The 14,378-nt window shown below is 41.0% G+C and overlaps 1 pseudogene; it reads left to right on the top strand.

Moving 5' to 3' along the window:
• The window catches only part of LOC122240310, a 152,453-nt pseudogene that overhangs the window by 36,225 nt on the left and 101,850 nt on the right, over nucleotides 1-14,378 (top strand).

Genomic DNA, 14,378 nt, shown 5'->3' with positions numbered 1-14,378 from the left:
AAGCACCGAGCTAAGTACTTTACAGGCATCATTTCACTTACTCCTCACAATGACCCTATGAGGTATTTACTTTCACTCCCATCTAACTGTTGTGGAAACTAAAGTCCAAAGAGGCAAACTAGTTTGTACAGAGTCACCTGGTATGAGGTTAAGTTGTAATTTGAACCTGAGCAGTCTACCTGCAGAGCCTTTACTCCTAATACTAAACTGCGCTGTCTTCCTGTGAAGGAAGCTTTTAGAATCTCTTCCCTTTGAAACTGAGGACAATTTCTTGTACTTGGGTGGTATAGAGCAGTCATGGGAAGTATGGGGTTAGTGGACAAGAATCTCCAGAGAGAGAGGATATGAAATTTGAAAATATTCCCCACTGTCTTCATTTATGCCTCCCTCTGTTCCTCAAAGTGAGAACCTCTGCCTTAGTTTATCATACGTAGATTTATAGGGCCTGAACATGATGCCTTCAAAAAAGTAGGGATTCCCTGAGTGTTGGTGGTTGGTGCCTGGAACCCAAGGCAGCCTGATATTTTTAAAACAAGCGTCCTCAAGGGCAAACAATTCTTTATCACCCTGTGTGGCTTACACCTGCAATGAATGATCTGCAGTCAGCATTTTATCACAGTTAATTTTCCTATCACACTTTTTATTTTGCTTGCCTTCCACAGGGAACATGATACCACTTATATCTTTACCTGAATCAGGTTTATAACGGTTGCTTGGCTACAAAGTATGTATCCCAAACTCAAATAGATATGAAATCTGATTATGTGCTCTTTCAGGTTTCTCTTTCAGTTTGTGTATTTGTCCCTCAAATATTTATTGAGCACCTAACTCACAGTCTAAAGGAAGAAACAGGTAGCTGACCTGGAAGTTTGATACTTTAGGATAAATGGTACCTGCAGTAAGCCCAGGTGCTTATGAGAGCACACAGGAAGGGTAGTCTAAGGGTCAAGGGAGGCTTCCTTGGGATTTAACATCTGACCTGGGAACTGAAAGACAAGTGGGGGTTAGCTAAGTGAGGGGACAACAGGATATTAGAGGAAGGGAACAGGGTGAGTGTACAATTTCACAGCTGGAGCAGGAACTGGGCAGGAGATGAGGCTGGAGGAATCAGCACAGTTCAGATGATGAAGGAAGGAAGGACTGTGCAGGAAGTGCAGTGGCAACCATCGAACAGATGAAGCCTGGGGATGGGTGAGGGGCAATTCAATCACATTCATAGTGTAGAAAGATTCCATGAGTTAGGAATTGACCCTCCTAATCTGTCTTGTATGCTCATAGTTCCAATCGTAATTGGAACTTGAGAGTGGAAAATAAAGAGTCTAGATGGATTTGTACGCAGAAGTTCTGACCCATAAACCAAGGGCAACTTTTGATAATCTGTAGAGAAGACATTTCAATTTTGACTTGATCTTTCTGTCTTTAAAAAACCTCTGACGTTTCCTAAAATCCTCTCAAACACAAAGCCTGAGTAGGGAGAGAAGTGGGGGCTGCATGAGTGTGTTTTCCTGTTCTTCACTACTCATTTTTGGGGCATTGCTGTGAATTATTCACCCAAAGTCTTGCTCCCCTTGAGGAGGAGGCCATTTGAATAGCAGCAGTGGATGAGGGGGAAGTGGGAACCACATGTAACATTTGTTCATTAAGAAAATGTATCTGGTATATTCAGACAGTGTTTTGAGCAACTTAAAAATACCTCCTTGTGAAAATTAATAGGGAGTTGCAAGTGAGTGTTTTGATACTCTCCAGGGAAAATTCTCCAGGCTGCTGGCAGCTGACATCACAGATGGTGCAAGACACAGTGTGGCCAATAAGGAGACTGTCTGCAGAAGTGACCCCTCCTTCTTTCCTGGAACCCAGAGAGGGAAGAGACAGTAGACATTGTTTTGGTTGTGAGCTACTGAGCTAGGTGACTTATTTATTTTCTCCCTGCCCTTCACACTCTCATAACTGTGGACATAAAAATTGTAGTGGATTTTTGTCTGCTTGCTTTGGGTTCATTGAATGTCAGGATTCACAAAATGGCCTTTCTGGCTCCTTAGTAATAAACACTTTGTTGGCTGCTGCACCATTTCACTGGTATTTCCTCACCAGACAGCCTGGTTCTCCACTTCTTGCAGGTAGTTATGAAGAGCCTGCCTCTTTTTCCCCTCTTCCTCTCTTCTCACAGCGCCCCCTGTGGGCCTGGGGTGGGTAAAGGGAAGGGTTGGACTAAACATTCTTTGACATCAGTAGAGCTAAATGGATGATGGAGAATGAGGAGAAAGGAGGCTAAAGTTAGCTCTGACCTTGGCTATATGATTTTGGGGTCACTGGTTTTAAGGCCTGTGGACCAATATTTTTATTTTAAGCTCAGATGATATTTAAAAAATGGTTGTGCAGTTGCAATGACACATTCCATTCCATGAATTGATGTTTCATAAGTCACACCTAAGTACTGCACATACATCCTGTATATGGATTGCCACACAAAAAATTCAAATCCTTATGTCTTATAGCTTAATTAGTAAATGAAGCTACATGAGTTTGATGAACCCACATGGGATTATGTCATGTGGTGTGTAAAAAAGCAGAATGTTTGGAGATATTTGTCACTTTTTCTGGGTAAAAAAAAAACTTTTTCTGCTTCTTCTATGATGTCTTTTGGTATCAGTTTCTGTGATATTTGGGCTATAACAGGTAACATGCAACTTCTGAGTTTTTGTGCATGGGTTGAATAATGAATTCAGTAAATATTTATTGTTTACTATGTCTTAGGCATTATGGAGGGATAGCAGAAAGCAGAAGAAATACGAAGGAGCAGATTTGAAGCCTGACCAAAGGAATTCTGCAGCCCCAATACAACTTGGCTTAACTCAACCTCACAAACCTGATCTGCAACTCTTGGTTCCCTGGGCTTGCTACAGCTCTCTGATCCCGAAATCCCCTTCAACTTTAGTTAGAATGCTGTGTCAAGCATTTCACAGATTTGGTCAAAACCTGGTACACAGACGTAATCTAGAGCCACTGACAACTGTAACTGACTCTGCCAGAAGTCTGAACACTCTGGATTTAGTAGTCATGAGTGTGGGCCACACAGTGGGTATAGGTGTGTATATCCTGGCAGGTGAGGTGGCTAGAGATAAAGCAGGACCATCCATTCTGATCTACTTGTTGGTGGCCGGCCTATATTCTGTGTTGGCTGTGCTGTGATATGCAGAGTTAAGTGTTCAGCTTTTCCATTCTGGCTCTGCATATCTTTACATCTATGTCACTATAGGTGAAATCTGGGCCTTCATCACTGGCTAAAACCTCATCCTTGCTGATGTTGCTGAAACAGTCATTGTGACCTGGGCTGGAACCTTAGCTATTGACAACCTTTCTAGGAAATGGATCTCTCAGATCATGCGTGAAAGCATCCCACCTCATGCTCCCCATTTCTTTGCAGAAATGCCAGGCTTCTTTGTTGTGGGCCTTGTATTGCTGTTCATGGAATTGGTGACTAAGAACTTTGGGTAATCCTGGTTACCAAAGTGATCACATTTGTGCTCACATTGATGATACTTTTGGTTCTCAGTTTTATCATCATCTTTGGCTTCATTAAAGGGGATGTGTACAACTGGAAGCTCACAGAAGAGGACTACATAATGCCTGGACTCAATGACACCTCTACCTTGGGCCCTCTTGGCTCTGGAGGATTTGTGCCTTCTGGCTTCAAGGGGATTCTTTGTGGAACAACTACCTGTTTCTATGCTTTTAAAGGTATCAGTGTTATTACTACCAGAGTCAACGAAGCCCAGAATCCCCAGCGTTCCATCCCCATGGGCATTGTTATTTCACTGTTCATCTGCTTTTTGGTGTACTTTGGTGTCTCTAGCACTTACGCTTATGGTGCCTTACTACAAGCTTCAACCTGGGAACACCTTGTATGAGTCATTTCTCTATATTGGATGGACCCCTGCCAACTATGTTATAGCTTTTGGATTCCTCTGCAGTCTTTTGGCCAACATCTTTGGCTTTATGTTCCCCAAACTTCAAGTGATATACATGATGGCACAGGATGGCTTTCTGTTCCCTGTCCTTGCCTGGATGCAAAATGACACATACAACTGCATCATGGTCATTTTGATATTTGTCATTATTGTAGCAATCATGTCATTCTTCTTTGGATTCACTGATCTCTTGAATCTCATATCAATTGGGACACTGCTAGTTTCTTCTCTTCTGGCTTTTTGTGTTCTCATCATCAGGTATCAACCTGAGATGAAGAAAGGGGGAAATGAAGCAGATGTGCAGGAGGAGAATGGAGCTGCAGGAGAGACACTGACTCTACAGGAACTACTTTTCACAGGCAGCTCCACCCCCACTCCACTCTCTGGCTGGGTTGTCTATGTTTGCTCCTCACTGCTTGCTCTGCTGCTCACTCTTCTTTGCCTGGTGCTGGCCCAGTGGCCAGTTCTGCTTTCTGGAGACCCACTGTGGATTTCAGTGGTTGTGGTGCTCCTGGGGCTCATCATTGTGTAAAGGTGCCTTTACAACACTTACCTTTGTTTAATAAAACATTTAGATAAAAATACCTTCCTTAATTCTTTCACAGTGGGGAAATCATAGTGAATCATTATTTCACTATACACACCACACACACACACACACACACACACACACACACACATCACCACAATGTTTATGTTAAATATCTTATAAAACATGGGTTCATTATACCTCAATAAAGTGGAAAATTTTAAAATACCACAGTTATCTGTGTGTCTTTACTTTATTTTGTTCCCTGATTGATCATAGGTAAGGAATGTATCTTGTTCACTCCCCCAGAGCATCCAGCTGGGGGGACAAGTACATAATGAGCATTTAATAAATTGATGTTAAATTAAATTGAACCATACACATTTCTTTGGTACAGAAAATTCTCCTTCTTTTCAGGCTAACACAGTGCTACTCTTTTTTTTCCTTTTCCTTTCTTTTCTTTCTTTCTTTCTTTTTTTTGTGCAAAAGGTGATTTTATTATAGCATGGGGACAGGACATGTGGGCAGAAAGAGATGCCTTGGGATTGTGAGAAGTGACTGATTTCATACTTTTAAGTTTTTGGAGGGAGTGGGGCTAGAGATGAAGTAAGTTTCTAAGGAATTTTGGAAGCAAGGCTTTCAGGACCTTGAGGGGCTAGCTGCTATTAAAAGGAGGTTACTTTCAGTCTTTAATAAAACATAAACATTGAGACACTAAGCCATGAGTTCCTTGAGAAATGCCATACTCTGCATGTTTCAGACATCTACCATGGGCTCCAAGCTATAAGGGGATTTAATTTAAACTACATTTCTTTTGACTTTGTTTTCCTCATCATTTTCCCCCATGAACAACTTTGACCCTTAAGTTGTTAAGATTGTTGAAAGTGGAAGATCTCATCTTCTGTAGCTTTTTCCTGCTGAGTAGGGGCATAGAGATGTCTCTACCTATGTGTCAACATTGGTCGGATGAGATGTAATAACAGTCAATAAAGGCTGAGGCAGCTGCACCTAGAGCTGATGACATATGGGAGTCTCCTCGAGCAGAAAAGATCACCTGTCCCCTGAAGTTATGCCAGTGAATGAGTTCCAGCACCAAGCTGAAAGACATAGGAAAAAAAAAAAAAAAAGCAAAACATAATTAAATTAAGAAGGAGAAAAAAGAAGCCCAATAAAAGACCTTTAATAGTTAATTAAAATCCTCCAGATTTTAACGAATTATTAAAGGAGAGGGAGGGATTGTTTAAAGCACAATTTGAGTATATATATATATATATATATATATATATATATAATAAATCCTGTTATATTTTGTGGTAATCTGGACTATATACATAATATTCCATTTTAATTATGGTGCATATTTCACCTTGTGTAGCTGTTAAAATATCTAATACCATTTTATTTTGTAGAACTGTTTTATGTATTTGAGTTATTTTAGTGTTTAATAACATAATGTTATTTTGAGAGTCATTTAAGTCCTAAATCATGTACCAGGTGGTATTTACCAGCATAGAGACTGTTTTGTTTAGCAAAATATCAGATAATTAATAACAGACACTTTATGAAAATAAAAGAAAAATATGGGTGAATAGAGCAAATTATAAACCCAGTGTCCGAGCCTTGAGTGTAGCCAATGAGAAGATTTTAGATGTCAGGCTTGAAGCATCCTAGATGGAGTCAAAACAGTTAGTGGGAATCAGATGAGTTTTTCTGGTTTGTAATTCAAATGTCTTTGGTGATTCCTTTGAATGTCCCATAGAACAACAGGCACAAAGAAGATCTGTACATGAGTTTTGTGGGAATGTCTCTGAAGTTTACTTTAAGTTGTCTAGTTTAGACAAACCAGAAACATTTAAAGATAATCAGAACTAGAATTTATTTAACATCCACAAAGATGTGTTATTGAAACAAATTTTCTCTCCCAAATCATCCTTATTTTCAGAGATAGCCAAGTCAAGACTACTGTGTTTGAAAATAAGTTCAATTTTAACAAACTTGGCATAATTATTTACATAAGCTCAGCAAGAACATCGATTGATCATACAGATTTTTCTTAATTTGCTTTGCTGGAACTTTTTATAAGGAATCTCGATTGAACTTTCAGTAGGCTTTCTAGACCAGAAGCCAAGCCCAATATTTGCCATCAGACATGCCTGCAATACCTATATATGTATATGCCAATTCCTCTTCTCGAGGTCCCCATAATGTCCTGAGATTCCTGCACCTGGCAGGAAGTGGCATTCTTTAATCATCTGGTAAGGCTGCTGGGAAATCTGTATGTACTACTCCTTTAAAAGTATCTTCTGGGAGACTTCCTTGACAAACACCAATTCTCCCCACCCAGAACTAGATCTAGAATTCAATGTGGAGCTATATCCAGCATCTAGAACTGTACCCAGACACTTCTAGTTTTGCCTTTGTGTGGCTTTGCCTGAGTTCTGGTGACTGTCCTGTCTGTTCCATCAGAATGGAATCTTGCTCAGGGCAAAGAGTAGTTTCTCCCCTTCCTCTAGACCCAAAAGTAAGAACACTGTTGTTCATTCAAAGAACAACAGTAAAAATGCAGCCCTGGGGGAGGAGAGTGCCTGAAATGTCCTTTCTTGGTCCTATTTCATCTATTCCCATGGGATGTGGGGAGAAGCTGGAAGTAGTGAAATTGATAGAAGGCCCAACCTGCTTTACCTGACTTCAAGGGATCCCTAAGTAGGAGAAGGGCTCCAGCATGGGCACAACATACATCTTTATTGATGCAGTCAGAGTTTTATGCTTTGGTATAGGAGGGTCAGGGTTTTCTATTGTACTTATGTATGGGGCTGGCTCTGGGAGGGAGAGATAGGAAACTACTTTCTTATTTCTCATCTTCCCAACAAGGAGTAGGTGACTGTAGGGGAGGACTCCAGGGGAAGGATGACCCATACACTTACCAAATTCTTTAGATGCTTTTTGGAGATACTGGTGCAAAAACCTTGTGAAAGTATCTAGGATTCATTGGGCAGAGAGAATTAATATCCCAAATTGGGAGAGAAATTGACCAGAATAGGAGCAATTAGTAACTGTACAGGGATTGAGGGATCATTACTTTGGAAGGGAAAGTATGAGTAGAAACTGAGAAAGAGGTATTGGTCAGGAGATATTTCCTGGAGGAGGATACCTATGGAGCAATAAAGGAAGAATAAGTGAGTTGGAAAAGAAATGGGACAGTAATCCTAAGCTACACAGACCTTTAGGAGTCATGAAAGATTAAGACTCTTATGAGGGATATGTATTTTCACATTTGAAAGAAATTTATGAGCCAGGGTTTGTATTATGTATTGTGCCATGGAGCGAGAATCTTGAGTATGGTGTGAGAAAGTGGTCCCTGCTCGTTTTTCTGCATGTCGCTGTCCGGTTTTCCCAGCACCACTTACTGAAGAGACCATCTTTATTCCATTGGATATTTTTCCCTACTTTGTCAAACATTAGTTGGCCATAGGTTTGTGGGTCCATTTCTGGGTTTTCTATTCTGTTCAATTGATCTGTTTGTTTTTGTGCCCGTACCATACTGTCTTGATGATTACAGCTTTGTAATACAGCTTGAAGTCCAGGATTGTGATGCCTCCTGTTTTGGTTTTCTTTTTCAAAATTGCTTTGGCTATTCGGGGTCTTTTCTGGTTCCATACAATGGAGTGAGAGTCTTCAATCAGGAAGGGAGGAGATATGATTGCCATCTGGAGGATAGACAGAAATATGTGGACAGATAGACTTTTACTGGGAGATAGTTGTAGCACCTGCTACAGTCATCTAGATCTTTGCTCTGCAAAGTAAGGCACCATGGACCAGCACCATGGGTGTCATTTTGGTTTGGAATGCCTAAGTTAGGCTCTTTTCCAGAAATGGAAAAATGTACAAAATAAACTCAAAATCTTTAATATCCCAAATTCTCCTGTCAACTCCTGAAATGAAAGCCTGGGGTAGATGTTAGTGTGTGTAAGGTGGTGAGACATAGGGATGATGAGTGATTAAAAAAAATCTTGTTAGAGCATTGAAATCTGCTAAAATTTTTATGTTTTTAATTTTTTAATGTCTATTTATTTTTGGGAGACAGAGAGTGAGTGGGGGAAGGGCAGAGAGAGAAAGAGACACACAATCCAAAGTAGGCTCCAGGCAAACAGGAACCCTCTTGCACTGTTGGTGGGAATGCAAATTGGTGCAGCCGCTCTGGAAAGCAGTGTGGAGGTTCCTCAGAAAATTAAAAATAGACCTACCCTATGACCCAGCAATAGCACTGCTAGGAATTTATCCAAGGGATACAGGAGTACTGATGCATAGGGGCACCTGTACCCCAATGTTTATAGCGGCACTCTCAACAATAGCCAAATTATGGAAAGAGCCTAAATGTCCATCAACTGATGAATGGATAAAGAAATTGTGGTTTATATACACAATGGAATACTACGTGGCAATGAGAAAAAATGAAATATGGCCTTTTGTAGCAACATGGATGGAACTGGAGAGTGTGATGCTAAGTGAAATAAGCCATACAGAGAAAGACAGATACCATATGGTTTCACTCTTATGTGGATCCTGAGAAACATAACAGAAACCCCTGGGGGAGGGGAAGGAAAAAAAAAAAAAAAAAAAAAAAAAAAAAAGAGGTTAGAGTGGGAGAGAGCCAAAGCATTAGAGACTGTTAAAAACTGAGAACAAACTGAGGGTTGATGGGGGGTGGGAGGGAGGGCAGGGTGAGAGGGAGGGCAGGGTGGGTGATGGGTATTGAGGAGGGCACCTTTTGGGATGAGCACTGGGTGTTGTATGGAAACCAATTTGACAGTAAATTTCATATATTAAAAAAGAAAAAAAAAAAAAAAAAAAAAAGTAGGCTCCAGGCTTTAAGCTGCCAGCACAGTGCCCGACACGGTGAAGCCATGAACTATGAAATCATGATGTAAGCTGAAGTCAGAGGCTTTACCAACTAAGCCTCCCAAGCATCCTGGAATCTGCTAAAAATTTTAAAACAGGGCTTGGATTTAGGAGAATAAGTTACATGTTAGGGATCAAATAAGAATTTCAGGTTTACATATTCTTGCACTCTTCATATATTTATCTTGTCTCACTGATGAGATTTTAAAAAGCCTCCTAAGGGAAAAGAACCTCTTTTATATAGTACTTTATATCTCCAATGCCCACAAAGTGATGATGAAAATATAGCTATCATTTGCTGAATACTAATGCCCTATACTTCATTCTAAACACTTTACAAAATCACCTGTTTAATACAAATGTTCTATAAGGTGAATATAGTTATCCTCATTTTACAGTTGAAACTAAGTTTCAAAGAGGTTAAGCCATTTGTGCAAAGTGAGTAGTGAAGCTAAGATTTGTATCAAGTTTGAGCAAAGCTTGAGCCACTAACCTCTGAACTATACTCTGCTTGGAACAGCATCTCAATAAGGTATAGATGATTCTTGAAACTTGGTGGTGCCGAACGAATTGAAAGAAAGTGAATAATTCCAAATAGTGAATAATGAAAAAAAAATTTCTACTTCTTTTGTGGAATGTAGTCAGAGACACATTTAATGACACATGGAAGCTAACACTCAGACATTCATCTTCCTGTGCCCCACCCTGCAGTCAGGATCTTGGAAAGAGGAGGAAGGCTGGGTACATATATTCACAAAGCACCTCACTAAAAGTCATGTATGTGCCTACTATATGGACATATGTTTGAATTGAGTGGAAAGATGTGCAAAGGAGCAGGGTATGTTTATCTCCATAGGTCTATAAACATGAGCATATTTGTTGAAATTTTGGGGTATGTATGTGGTGTGTGTGTGTGTGTGTGTGTGTGTGTGTGTGCGTGTGTGTGTAAACACATCCTGAAGGAGTTCAATCAACCATGAGGAACTGGTTGTCTTTACACCACCCTCTCACTTGGTGGTGTGTTTGTACCAAACTCTGCTATTTATTTTTCATTCCCTCTCAAGGGAACCTCAGTGAGTTTTCTTTCTGAGAAGTTAATGGCTAAGATGCTAGGCTGCTGCAGAGCCACTGTGAATCTGCTGCAATCAGAAGGGGTTTGCAGAGAAAGAGAAACAGCAGCCCCAAGGCCATCCCCTCTTGTCTTTTATTTTATGGCCTAATACACAGCTGCCCTTGTATGTACATCACCCACGTAACCTCCTCCCTTCTCCGAGAACCCCTCGTAGAAGGTACTAAGAGAAGCCATTTTATTCTTTGCTTCCAAATGGGACTCTCTTTTTGAGCCATCACAGAAGGGACACTTAAAGATTATATCCATTAAGGAATCTTTGTTAATACGGAACTTGGTGAGGGGAGAGAGATGAAAGACATATAGATGGAGGCATAATGGATACCCTATCTCATTTGAACCCTACACACCTTCAATAAGGATAAAGAACAAGGGAAGTGGACATGGAACCTGAGCTGAGACTCAGGTCCTGGCTCCTGTCTTCTATATTCAAAACCTCCAGCTTCTGTGGAAGGCTGAGGTCAAGTGACAGTGACTTAAATAAAATTGGTTAGTTTAAGAGGTCAAGAAGCCCTCTTTGCCTGATATCTAGCTTTAACAATATCCTAGGCACACCTGGCTGGCTCAGTCAGTTAAGCCTCTGACTCTTGATTTTGGTTCAGTTCACGATCTCAGGGTTAGTGAGCTTGAGACCCACGTTGGGCTCTACACTGACAGCATGGAGCCTGCTTGGGATTCTCTGTCTTCTCTCTCTCTCATTCTCTACCCTTATCCGGCTCGTATTCTCTCTCTCTCTCTCAAAATAAAATAGACTTAAAAAAAATTTTCCTAATTACTGGCAAGTGGGAGAAGACTTATCTAGAGATATGGGCCAGGAGGTACTTAAACTACTTTGTCAGTGCCTATCAGGTTCTTCCTGATGTCTGACTACCATGCCTCGTGCTGTGTCTAAAACCCACTCCCTCACAGATGCTGCCCTTGTATCTCATCTCCCTTTCTTTTCTAAACTGGAATCATAGATAAACAAGGTTGAGAGGAAACAGAAAAGTGAAATGCCCCAGAAAGAAGGCAGGAAAACTGACCAGGTTGCGGGGGGTGGGGGGGGTACTTGGGGAGGGAGGAGGGGAGTGGTAAGGATGGGAGGAGGGGAGGAAAGGTTGCAGGGGGATCATCAAAAGACTGCAGAAGCAAGAGTAGAGGAAATGAAGTGTGTAGAACATTATCCCCAACTCCAGCAGGTGGTTATAGAAAGAAACAGCCTTGGTGAAGGAAAAGAGGAAGAACGGAGAGGAATGGGGAGGGAGGCAGACAGTGTTTTTTGTAGGAAAACAACATGGGTTCAGGTGTAAGGGAGAAATCCCCAATACACGTGCTGCTTTGCTGTTGCAAAGCCTGTTCTTGGAGGTACTTGGGACTGAAAGGCCTTCCCTTGAAGGAGATGGGTCACAGGAGTATCTGCTCCAGGGAGACGTGACAGGATAAACTCACGTGATGGGGAATGGAGGACCAGGGGAATCAGGGAAGTGATCTTCCCACTTTCTATCTACTTTCTATTTTCAGTCACTTGAATTGTGGTTGAGAAGGGATAAATAGGAAAATCAGTTTCTAATAATGAACAGAAATTACAACATCAAATGATGCCCAAAGTCAAGAAATCCTTCCCAGTTGCTATGTATTTTCCTTGGAATTCCATCCTCCCAATCTCTGACTACTGAAATCCTACACAATCATCATGGTCCAGATTAAATGTTACCTCCTACCCACAACTTCCTGGATAGCACGCCTCTGAAGCAGGCTCCACACTCAGCATGAAATCCAACACAAGGCTCTATCTCAGGACACTGGGATGGTGACCTGAGCTGAAATCAAGTCAGACCCTCAACCAACTGAGCCAGCTAGGTACCCCCAGAATTTCAATCTTATACCAGTGTCCTTTCAAAATCCATTTGTTTCAATCTGAGTCAGTCCTGACAACACATAAAATTCTTTTCCAAAGCTTTCCCTTCACAAGCCTTCTACAACTTCCTTTTTTCACTCAGATTTTATCATAAGCCCTCTCTCTCTAAATCACCACTCTCATTTTGGGACAAAATTATTTTCTTTTACCTCAACAAGAATGTATTCTCATTTTTTATACCTTCCTTACACATCTACTTTGCTTGTAATTTCCATTGGTCTTAATGACATTTACCATAATTTTAACCCTTAAAAACCATAGTCTCCGGTAAAAATTAAGCAGTAATCAATTATGAACTATTTGTTCCATCAGAACTCTTTAGATTGGAAATTTATGTATGCATTTCATAATTTCTAGAAACATGTACCTCTCCAGAGTACAATCTCTTAATTAAGCATAAAACATGTTCACTAGCAGTCCCAAGTATCTTCAGTTTCTCTGCAGTAAAGATCAATGCAGATATATCTCCATTCAGGAACCGATGCTTTAATGGTCTGTCTCATTTCTAGAAACATGTACCTCTCCACAGTACAATCTCTTAATTAAGCATAAAACATGTTCACTAGCAGTCCCAAGTATCTTCAGTTTCTCTGCAATAAGAAATCGATGCAGATATATCTCCATTCAGGAACCAATGCTTTAATGGTCTGTCTTATTTGGAAAAGTCTTGGATATACAATGAATCCAATTTATCACTTAACTTAGCACAACTTTTAAATTTCTGATTACCAAAACCTCAGTTCAACTGTCCATTACTCCAAAAACCAATACTCAAGAGAGTATTGATTAGAAAGGAATATAAGTTTTGTTCAGGAGCCTGTCTACCTGGGGAGAAGGGGGAATCTTGTCCACATGACAACTCTGAGATTTTTGCCTGGCCCAGGAGTTTTTAAAGGAGCTTAGGGCAGCTAATCAGTAAAGGGAGTACAATAGTCCCTAACATTTCTTTATTACATGCACACTTGACCTATCAGCTACAGATGATATTTCAGTGCTAAGAAGTTGTGCAAAGGGGTCTGGTTCCTCAGTGCCTAGGGGTTGTGCAGAAGGTCTGTTTCCTTGGTATGTGGCAGCGGGGGGAAGGTGTCATTGTAACAGTCTCTGGATTCTGCTTCATTATGTGCAGAAGGGCTCTGTTCTTTTCTAGGAAAGGATGCATGATCTATAGGTATACAAAGAAAGGTTAGCCAATCAATCATGTAGGTTCAGGGTGCTGGTAGAAGCTTAAAGATTAAGAGGAGAGTTTGTTCTGGGACAGCTACCTTGAGGGTGATTAGCACTTCATGTATTTCTGATAAGTAGGCTCAGTGCTCTATCACAAACATTCAGGCCTTCATCAGCTGCATTAAAGTTTATTGGAAAACGCAACCTGCGGAGAGGCAAGGGGCATGATGGACCAGGAGGAGCAGGATGGGCCAGGGTGGGGGCAAGGGAGTCCTATGGATTTGGCCAAGACAGAGATCAAGTTTCCCAGTGGTGCTGACAACTGAGGCTCTGAGGCTGAAGCAGACTGAGTTTCTGTTTCAGGGACAGCAGGACTCAAGGATGTTGGGGAGATGCTCACCACAGAGACTGGAGAATGGAATGGGCTCACTTTCCATAGGTAGACATATTACTGACAAAACATTTACCTCTCTTTTAATCCTCACAGAATTATTAGGTAAATTTTATTAACCCCACCTTACAATTGATGAAACAGGCTCAGATAGTTTACATCAAGTGCTCAAGGTAACACAGCATATTAAGAGGCAAAGGCAGGACTTGAACTCAGGTGCTTGACCCCTGAACTATTGCTCTTTCTATTGCACCACTGGACACACGGTCATACTCTTTTATGTGTCTGCCTCAACTTCAGACCTGGGCAGTGGGAGGTGAGGGGAGGTAGCAGATAGGTGCTCAAAAGTGTTTGTTGTATGAAGGAATGAATCACCACTTCCATGGTGTGGGCCAGAGTTC

The sequence above is a fragment of the Panthera tigris genome, chromosome B4, assembly GCF_018350195.1.
Source record: "Panthera tigris isolate Pti1 chromosome B4, P.tigris_Pti1_mat1.1, whole genome shotgun sequence".
In the NCBI taxonomy this organism is placed as follows: Eukaryota; Metazoa; Chordata; class Mammalia; order Carnivora; family Felidae; genus Panthera; species Panthera tigris.
The sequence above is the reverse complement of the archived record's forward strand: the minus strand, read 5'-3'. Positions and strand labels throughout refer to the sequence as shown.